The sequence below is a fragment of the Triticum aestivum genome, chromosome 7B (genome assembly GCF_018294505.1).
Source record: "Triticum aestivum cultivar Chinese Spring chromosome 7B, IWGSC CS RefSeq v2.1, whole genome shotgun sequence".
Lineage (NCBI taxonomy): Eukaryota > Viridiplantae > Streptophyta > Magnoliopsida > Poales > Poaceae > Triticum > Triticum aestivum.
In genome coordinates, this window is record NC_057813.1 from 260,814,662 (window position 1) to 260,825,648 (window position 10,987).

Sequence of the window (10,987 nt, forward strand, 5' to 3'; positions counted from 1 at the left end):
TCCCTGTGGATATCGTATTTATATGCTGCAAGAAAACAAAGACACAACAGCACACACATGAATATTGGCCCCAATGTCAACCCACCAATCGGTGGACTAACAAACTGAAAGTACGGTAAACAGATTACCATACCCAGATTCCCCATCATTATTGCTTAGAATGACATTGACAAATTTGGAGTCCTGCCCTGGCTTCCTGTACTTGTTTGGGCACATTTTCCCAGTGCACTCCACGTGTTGTAGAGTTTCCTATGCTCTCTGCAGACTAGTCATGTCACCAGCGTCTACTAATACTCTATAAAGCTTCTCGATCATTCCTTATGTAATGTAGCAAACAGTGACTGCTTCTTTCTGCAAAGTGGTAAGACCAACTGGACCCACTAATGCAGCAGTTTGCCTTGGACACATTGTCTCCTTTTGTGCAGTTCAACTAAAATCAAAGTTGGAATAAAACCGAGCTTTAATTTTGATATCCCTGTAAGCAACAATAGGTATAAGGGAAACTATTACTGAGAAATAACGGTTGATGACTTGTACTCCCAGAAGAAAAACATCTACTGATCTACCTTATCTTAATGGGAAATAAAGCAGGAGAGTAGCAATTCTCAATCAGTGTGACTCATTCATATTAACTGAGACATTATTTTAACAATGCCTTGTTTCAACATGTATAAAGAACGACAAAGCAGAAAAGTATGATTCCTAGAACAATGCGTCTGATTCATTTTAACAGAGACATTATCTTAACAATACCTTGGTTAAACATGTAGAAAGAACTACAAAGCATGACAGTACCATTTGTAAAACACCGTAACTGATATATAATAACTGAGACATTATCTGAACAATACATTTCTTAAACATGTACTCCGGCTGATCCCTAACAGAAATGGTACTCCCGCTGATCAATTGTAAGTACAGTGGGGTTTTACGCCCAAACTGCGAGTGTCGTGTTCTCCTCAGGGACTAGGCAACGGCAACTATGCTCGGCGAAAGCTAGATAACACAATAAGGGTGATGGTCGCAAGAAAATATAAACCTAAAATAATCAAGGACGATGACAAACAACACAGGGAAATTAAGGTTGACACTCACTCTCTAATTGGTATTTTCAAACTACTAGAGAACTACAATACTAGCATCAATGATAAGGGAAGTCAAAATACATGGACATATATAACTAGCATGCAAATGACAGGAGGAAGAAACAAGCTAGTACGACAGGGGCAGAAATATATAACAACACAAACATATATATATTTTCACACGAACATCGTTAACACAGAGACTGGAAATTAAGTGTTCATACATCTTACTTCTATAGAGAGTAACATCGATAGTAAATTCACAAGAAACAATATGAATTATTAAAAGCAACTAGCTAACAATTAGTCACACACACAGAACATATATGATTTGGATTACACAAGACACAATACTAGCACTAAAATGATCAACATCACAGAAATACGAAACCACATGAAATATATATCACGAACATATATGTCACATAAATACTCATAAGCAGATTCTAATAGATCAATCACCTCCCAAATTAAGAAGGCATCATTAAGTCAGGTCACATAAACAAGTACTATATTATACCAGTACGGAGCTGAACAAATAACAAGTGATTAAAACTAGTCAAGTCTGAATATTACACAACCCTGAACATTACACAATTCTGAACATTACACTACTCAAGGTTACAGAAATTTGAGAGAGAGAGAGAGAGAGAGAGAGAGAGAGAGAGAGAGAGAGAGAGAGAGAGAGAGAGAGAGAGAGAGAGAGAGAACATCAGCAGGTTTTGGAAAAGGGGGAGGAAGAACAACAACAGAGATGGTTCAGAGATGAAGCAAGGGCATCAGGGAGAGAAGAGCAGCAGCAGGTTCGTGGGAGAGGGAGCAGCAGCAGTTCGTTCAGAGAGAAGCAGCAACAGCGCTAAGGGAGATGCAACAGAGAAGAGGCGGCATCAGCAAGGGGAAGAAGAAGAAGAGCAGCAACACGGAGATGGAGAAGCAAGAAAGGTGCAGCAGTACGTGAGAGAGAGAGAGAAGAAGTGATGGTGGGGAGTGGTGGCGCTGGTGGATGTGCTGGGTGGCACGGTGGTGCTGGTGATGGCGCGGTGGCGCGACGGGCTGTGGAGGCGCACCACCACGCCGGCCTGGCCGTGGCGGCGGCCGGAGGTGGAGAAGGAGTGGTGAGAGGGAGAGAGATGGAGATGTGGCCAGGCTCCCCAATGGGATCGGTGGCTAGCGCTAGGGATTTGATCCCACGATCAGATTTGCCACTTTTTGATTTGGCCCTCCTGCTCCCTTCTTTCTTCGCAAGCACATCCCTTCCCGTCTCTAGTTTGGCCTTCGGTTTCTTCTTTCCTTCATGCTCAGGTCCCCCTTCTTTCTTTCCCGTCCTTGTCTTGTATTCTTCGGCCTCTTAGTCAGAATCTTGAGGTTTATAGTGCCTTTGCGCACTTTTCTGCAGAAGAAACAAATGACGAGTAAATGATCTTTTTTTATGATTATCAAGCAATATTCAATCAATCATGGCAAGAATGGACGGATATATCATGATAGATGCTACATTTGAGTACCAAAATTATATATGTGAAATACACTTATCAAGTTCCCCCACACTTAAATCTTTACTTGTCCTCAAGTAAAGGCATATGACAAGAGCAAGATAGTGAATAGTGAGCTGACTAGAGAATGTCCAAGTGAAGTAGATCTCTAAACAATGCATGCTTTTGGACTTAGCTAGTGAAAATCAATGGTTAAGAGTGCTACAGAGCAATAGGACACTAGTAAGCATGACCATTTTAAACCTTTACAATGATAAAAGAGGATCAACAAGTTTAAATGATGAATGTGCCAAAAGGTTCCTAAAGAGAGCATGATCTCGAGAACAAATCTTGTGATCAGATCATTTATTAACAGGAACACAACATTGTGGTTGAACCACTTATTGAATTTGAAGGAAGAAAAGATATTATTTTATCAGTCTCACCAAAGGAACATACCACCGATCCCGAGAACATGGTATACACCTGGCTCAACCAAATATTAGTTTTTTTGTTTGTCTCCCCAAAGGAACATACCACCGATCCCGAGAACATGGTATACACCTGGTTCGACAATTACATGTTTTTATAAATAATTACTGCCCAAGCTAACCCGATTTCACATGCCACCGATCCCGAGAACATGACATGCTACTGTAGGTAGTCAGACTAATTTATTCATTATTACTTATCTTAAATGAACAACGCATAAGCACAAAAATAGGAATCATCACTTCTCCATGTCTGGTTCACATGCTACCGATCTAGGGAACATAGCATGCTAATCCATAGTGGTTAGGTGATTGCTCTCAATGGGAACACATTAGGCACAAACTCAGCATCTGACACTTAATGATCTAGGTGTATCGAGGTAAAAGTAGAAAATGATTAAGTTTTCTAGTGTACTAGGGATTTGAGCACTCAAAACTAATAACTTTCACTAATTTCAGCGAAGCAAGCAGTATGTAGATCACTAGTTTACAAGGCATTCACGATTCAGTTCACATATTCACATCAAGCATCATATGTCAAAGGTAAAACTCAGTGGGACGACATTTAAGAAATTGCTCAAGCAACCCAAATATCAAATGATTTCAGCATGTATCAATGGATGATATATTAAGATTCGGGTCATGAAACAGCTCACCAGGTTTTTATAGGAAGTAGCACTCGCTCGACACTCTCTAAACTGCAACTCTTCTCCTTTGCTTCCTCGTGCATTGTGACTCCTCTCCTTTCGCTTCCCTATCCTCATGCCTGCTCCAGCTTCTCTCTTCATGTGTTCTCCTTACTTCTCCTCATCGCCATGCTCTGACTCCACCAGGATCCCAAGGGATGTCATCTCGAACCTGGTCAGCATGTATTGATTTGTTGCACAAGCAAAAACCTTAAATAGGACTCACACAAACAACAACTACAAGTGATAGGGTAGATGCCCTCTAAATCATCAATAGAGTACCCAATTACATAAGCATAGCTATAAAGCACATGTTTAGAATGGTGGAAATCAGTAAGCTCAATGCTAGCATGAAGATGATATGAATCATTAAGCTCCATACTAACATGAGAATGACATGTTTCATTAAGCATGGGTCTAGCATGAGGAAAATAAGTGTAATCGTAACAAATGTGAGCAATGCCATGAACATGGTATATATCATCATATCCAAGCAAATACTTTCTCAAATCTACCTTAATTGATGGTATCATGTAATGCAAGGTAGAAGCAAATAAGTCATAGGGACGCATGCCATCAAGAGGATTAGATAAACCTGCTACATCACGCTCTTGTATGACAATAGGCAAATGAATTTCTGGTTCTTCAAGTTCATCTACAGCAACTTCTTTTGCTTCTTCAAGAGTAGTAGATGATGAATCTTCAACTTGATCACTTGGTTGTTCGAGCTCTGGATCATCTTGTTCCTCGTCTTCGAGTATTTCTTCTTCAAGTTGAGATCTCTCTTCCTCTGGATCTTCTATGGTGCTACTACCAGCAACACCTAATTGAGTCTGAAGTGTCCCCATCTGTGAATATGCACTAACATGATCTGGTAGGGGTGCTGAGATCACTACCTCGCTGTCTTTCTGAGCAATATTCTCCTCATCACCATCACTGCTAAGTTTCAACAATGACACTGATGACTTCCACCAGTCATGCAGCTCAGCAACACGTGGGATCTTCTCAGGATATTGAAGTATCAACTCTTCTAAATTTGACTCAACCTCTTGTATCTCTCTCCTTGGAATGTCTCCGACTTGCTTAGATGTATGTGCAGGAGTTGGAATCTCATCTTCACTATTCTTCTCTGAGATACTCTCTTTAACTGAGATAGAGGCAACCACCGGTGGAGCTAATGATTTCTTCTTGACAAATATCCCAGATACAGTTGTAACACAAGTGTGGGAAATTGGTGCCACGACTAAATTCCACCAGTCACATAGTTGACTAACACAAGTGAATTTCTCCATATCTTGTTGTCTCAACTTAGCATCAATCAGAGTAGGTTCCTCATAAACATCTTCTTGCAACTTTGACTCAGTCTGGACAGTTTCATTGCCATGAGGTATTGGATCTGCTACTGTGGTTTCCATCTGATCTACAATGGTTGCATCATCTTGAAAAATATCATAATCATCATCAAGGATACTTGAAGTAAGATCAATCTTTCTACATGGAGGATCTAATTCAGCTCTGAAATGTTGTTGTCCCCGAAATGGAACATGCTGGTTTCGAATATTAGGCACCATGGATGATTTCTGTTCACTTATGGAACACACAGCTTCTGATTGCAGATGGCTTGCAACCTTCAGATTTGAACTAGGCCTTTCATAACCCCATTGCATTTGGTGGAAGGCAATGCTCTCAATGAGAATAATTGCACCCTCAACGGTCTTCTTCATGATTGTTCCACCAGCTGACATATCAATAAGATCTCTCGAAGCATGTGTCAGCCCTCTATAGAATATCTGGAGCACTAACCAATCCTTTTGCCCATGATTAGGACATTTTCTAAGCAAATACTTATATCTCTCCCAAGCTGCATACAAGCTCTCACTTCCATCTTGCGCAAAACTGAGGATCTGGTCACGAATGGCAGCTTGCTTGTAAAGTGGAAAATATCTGTGCAGGAAAGCTTGCGAAATATCACCCCAAGTGTATGATCTTGATGGCAAAGAATAGTACCAGTCCTTAGCAGCATCTCTGAGAGAGAATGTGAACATCATACACTTGATAGCATCTTGGGAAACGCCATGGTACTGGACAGTATTGGCATACTCCAGGACATTACAAATGTGCTCATGAGGGTCTTCATTGGGTAATCCTCTAAACTGATTCTGCAAGACAAGAGCAATAAGTCCAGGCCTCAACTCAAAATTTTCGGCCTCAATAGATGGCCAAATTGGCCCTGTCATCATGCCCAAGCTACTTGGCAACCAAAGATCACGTACTAAAGCCATATGTCCAAGCGCAACTGTCAATCAGCCTACAAATAGTAAGATATCCTACACACGCTCACAAACATCAAGCTCTGGTGAGAGGGTTAGTATCCTAATAAGCCGAAGCAACAAAAAGTAAAAAGGGTAAAAGAAACACAGAAATAAATTTGACTGGAAATTTAAACAAGAACTATACTAAGCCTAGTCTATAGCTTCACACAATCGCTCGATGCTACTCCCCGGCAACGGAGCCAAAATGATCAATTGTAAGTACAGTGGGGTTTTACGCCCAAACTGCGAGTGTCGTGTTCTCCTCAGGGACTAGGCAACGGCAACTATGCTCGGCGAAAGCTAGATAACACAATAAGGGTGATGATCGCAAGAAAATATAAACCTAAAATAATCAAGGACAATGACAAACAACACAGGGAAATTAAGGTTGACACTCACTCTCTAATTGGTATTTTCAAACTACTAGAGAACTACAATACTAGCATCAATGATAAGGGAAGTCAAAATACATGGACATATATAACTAGCATGCAAATGACAGGAGGAAGAAACAAGCTAGTACGACAGGGGCAAAAATATATAACAACACAAACATATATATATTCACACGAACATCGTTAACACAGAGACTGGAAATTAAATGCTCATACATCTTACTTCTACAGAGAGTAACATCGATAGTAAATTCAAAAGAAACAATATGAATTATTAAAAGCAACTAGCTGACAATTAGTCACACACACAGAACATATATGATTTGGATTACACAAGACACAATACTAGCACCAAAATGATCAACATCACAGAAATACAAAACCACATGAAATATATATCACGAACATATATGTCACAGAAATACTCATAAGCAGATTCTGATAGATCAATCACCTCCCAAATTAAGAAGGCATCATTAAGTCAGGTCACATAACAAGTACTATATTATACCAGTATGGAGCTGAACAAATAACAAGTGATTAAAACTAGTCAAGTCTGAATATTACACAACCCTGAACATTACACAATTCTGAACATTACACTACTCAAGGTTACAGAAATTTGAGAGAGAGAGAGAGAGAGAGAGAGAGAGAGAGAGAGAGAGAGAGAGAGAGAGAACATAAGCAGGTTTTGGGAAAGGGGGAGGAAGAACAGCAACAGAGATGGTTCAGAGATGAAGCAAGGGCATCAGGGAGAGAAGAGCAGCAGCAGGTTCGTGGGAGAGGGAGCAGCAGCAGTTCGGTTCAGAGAGAAGCAACAACAGCGCTAAGGGAGATGCAACGGAGAAGAGGCAGCAGCAGCAAGGGGAAGAAGAAGAAGAGCAGCATCACGGAGATGGAGAAGCAAGAAAGGTGCAACAGTACGTGAGAGAGAGAGAAGAAGTGATGGTGGGGAGTGGTGGCGCTGGTGGATGTGCTGGGTGGCGCGGTGGTGCTGGTGATGGTGCGGTGGCGCGACGGGCTGCGGAGGCGTACCACCACGCCGGCCTGGCCGTGGCGGCGGCCGGAGGTGGAGAAGGAGTGGTGAGAGGGAGAGAGATGGAGATGTGGCCAGGCCCCCCAAGGGGATCGGTGGCTAGCGCTAGGGATTTGATCCCATGATCAGATTTGCCACTTTTTGATTTGGCCCTCCTGCTCCCTTCTTTCTCCGCAAGCACATCCCTTCCCTTCTCTAGTTTGGCCTTCGGTTTCTTCTTTCCTTCATGCTCAGGTCCCCCTTCTTTCTTTCCCGTCCTTGTCTTGTATTCTTCGGTCTCTTAGTCAGAATCTTGAGGTTTATAGTGCCTTTGCGCACTTTTCTGCAGAAGAAACAAATGATGAGTAAATGATCTTTTTTTAGGATTATCAAGCAATATTCAATCAATCATGGCAAGAATGGACGGATATATCACGATAGATGCTACATTTGAGTACCAAAATTATATATGTGAAATATACTTATCACCCGCCGATCCCTAACAAGTGTTGCAGTTTTGAACTAAGATTCAATAGTTAATTTTGAGGAAAGTAGGTACTGACCTTTCAAGACCAAGATTTGAAACAACTCCTGAGGAAGATCTAAAAGAAATCTCAACACATATATGGAAATCCGGTCTCATTTTGTGCAGTTCCACCAAAATTAAGCGAAGCAAAATGTCGCAATAGCAACAAGTTGAATAGATATCCTTGTTTTAACAGAGGCAAAAAGGAATCAATTACTGGCCAATAAAGGAGGATGAAACATGCGGCCACAAAAATGGTAATGCCGCCAATCCCTAACAAGTGTTGCAGTTTTGAAATAAGATTCAGTAGTTAATTCTGAGAGTGGCATTGCTTAATTTTACCAGCGGCATTAGATTAACAAAAAACATAAATAGTTCCAGGGGAGAGTGGGCGCAACAACAACATGTGCTTCCATCTAGTTATAAAGGGGGTGATGCAGAGTTTGTTGTAACAAAGCAACAAGAATAATGTCTGGCTTGGTCCCATTTTTGTTCACTACATAATGGGAAAAGACAGCAATACAATAGCTTCAATTCAACATTTATTTAAAACAATACCAATACAAGTAGCACAACATCTCAAAACACACTGCACAATCATGTGGATAAAGGCAAGTACCAACCTGTCATGACACACACAAGATGACATACGAATCTGCCAACACGAATAGGAAATCCAATCTCGTTTTGTGCAGTTGCACTGGAATTAAGTAAAGTCGCCGGTGTGACATTTAAGTTTGCTATAGCAACAAGTTGAATAGATATCCCTGATTTAACAGAGGCAAAAAAGGAAACAATTACTGCCAATAAAGGAGGATGAAACATGCGGCCACAAAAAGAAACATCTACCTTATCTTGATGGAAAACAAAGTATAGGATAGTAGCATTTCTAAAACGGTTGCATTGATTCATATTAACAGAGAAATTCTCTTAAAATAGTTCAGTAGTTAATTCTGAGAGTGGCATTGCTTAATTTTACCATCAACATTAGATTGAGAAAACGCATAAACAGTTCCAGGGGCGAGTGGGCGCAACAACACCATGTGCTTCCATCTACTTATAAAGGGGGTGATGCAGAGTTTGTTGTAACAAAGCAACAAGCATCATGTCTGGGTTGGTACCATTTTTGTTCACTACTTAATGGGTAGCTTCAATTCAACATTTATTTAAAACAATACCAATACAAGTAGCACAACATCTCAAAACACACTGCACGATCATGTGGATGAAGGCAAGTACCAACCTGTCATGACGCACACAAGATCACCTACGAATCTGCCAATACGAATAGGAAATCGAATCTTGTTTTGTGCAATTGCACTGAAATCAAGCAAAGTCGCCGGTGTGATGTTTAAGTTTGCTAAGCAACAAGTTGAATAGATATCCCTGTTTTAACAGAGGCAAAAAAGGAAACAATTACTGGCCAATAAAGGAGGATGAAACAAACAACGTCAAAAAGATGCATCTAACTTATCTTGATGGAAAAAAAGTAGGACAATAGCATTTCTAAAACGGTTGCATTGATTCATATTAAAAGAGACATTCTCTTAAAACAATATTCGTTAAGAATGTAATTTACTTTTAACAGTGACATTGCTTCAATTTTCCAGCAGCATTCTTAGATTAGCAACAACAAAATAGTTGTATGGGACATGACATGGGACATGGGACATGCCAGCACCATGTGCGTCCACACGTATAAATGGGTGATGCAGAGAATGTAGCCAAGCAGCATATCTGCGTTGGTCCCATATTGGTTCTCTTTGAATTTTTTTCCTATGTGAGGGCAGCAAATCTAGTCCTGCACAAACTACCCGACCCCCCAGTTTCTTTCCCTTTTCAACAAAGAGTTCGGTTCCTTACAGATGTGTGTACTGGGATACCCCCCTTTTCCCTTTTCGACCAACAAAGCGGCTGGATAGCTAGTCTATACTACTTTCCCTCCCTCCTTTCCTCATTGAACCATGTCCTAGATTCATGCTCCACCCCACCGCACCCTTCTTTCCTCTTTGAACCAAGACCTAGATTCGACTATAGAATCAAAAAAGATCCGCATGCAGCTAGACCAATGACGGTTTCAAAGAAACTTATACCTTAGGGTCGTCAGGATGTGGCAAGGCATGCGGCGGGAGGTCGGATCTGCCCACACTACGTACGGCAGCGAGGAAGAAGGGGTTGGTGGCCCTCCCGCACAGGTGCTAGGTGAAAGAGAAAAGTGCAGCCGGCAGTGGATTGCCTCCCTCGCCGAAGGTGATAGAGTGAACGCTGCACCTCCTCCCCTTCTCGGTGCGACGGGATCCGGACGCCTCCTTCGCCAGTTGTGAGGGGGGTGAGAGGGACAGAGGCCACAATGCAGTCTTGTTTAGATCCGGTGAAGAGGGTGAGAGACTGTGAATATAGAAAACCCTGGCAAAGGAACGCTGAGCCTCCAGCATGTATATATATATGTAGTGCGGCGAGAGTGTGGAGAGTGCAAACCCTAGCGAACAAGCGCTAAGGCTCCAGCTTATATATATACTATAGTACGGACTGAGCTCCAGTCCCTTAACTACACCTGCTTTTGGCTGGATGACAGGTGGGGCAGCCACATTTTGGGGCCACCTGTCATAAACCCAAAGGCAGGTGCACTAAAGTCAATGAAGCTGCGTCCATATAGTACTCGTGTATACGACTAATATATAGTGGAGTGGTTTTCTTATTCTCTCCATAACTATCGTTTTAAATTGTGTAAGTAGGAAACCAAACTCTTTATTTAACATACCAGTGAAGAAAACTACTACTCCCTCCGTTCCTAAATATTTGTCTTTCTAGAGATTTCAACAAATGACTACATATGGAGCAAAATGAGTGAATCTACACTATAAAAAATGTCTATATACATCCGTATGTGGCAGTCCATTTCAAACCACTTGAAAGACAAATATTTAGGAACAGAGGGAGTACTTCCGGTGAACTAATGATCCACGCGTCCTCGTCGCACTTCCTGTCCTTAACATACCAAGAAA

General features: G+C 41.4%; 1 non-coding gene across 1 annotated transcript; it reads left to right on the forward strand.

Moving 5' to 3' along the window:
• Window positions 1-5,546: 5,546 nt before the first annotated feature.
• Window positions 5,547-5,654, forward strand: LOC123163338 (small nucleolar RNA R71). The gene has a single exon (XR_006481856.1). It is a non-coding gene; the product is annotated as a small nucleolar RNA R71 (small nucleolar RNA).
• Window positions 5,655-10,987: the final 5,333 nt, after the last annotated feature.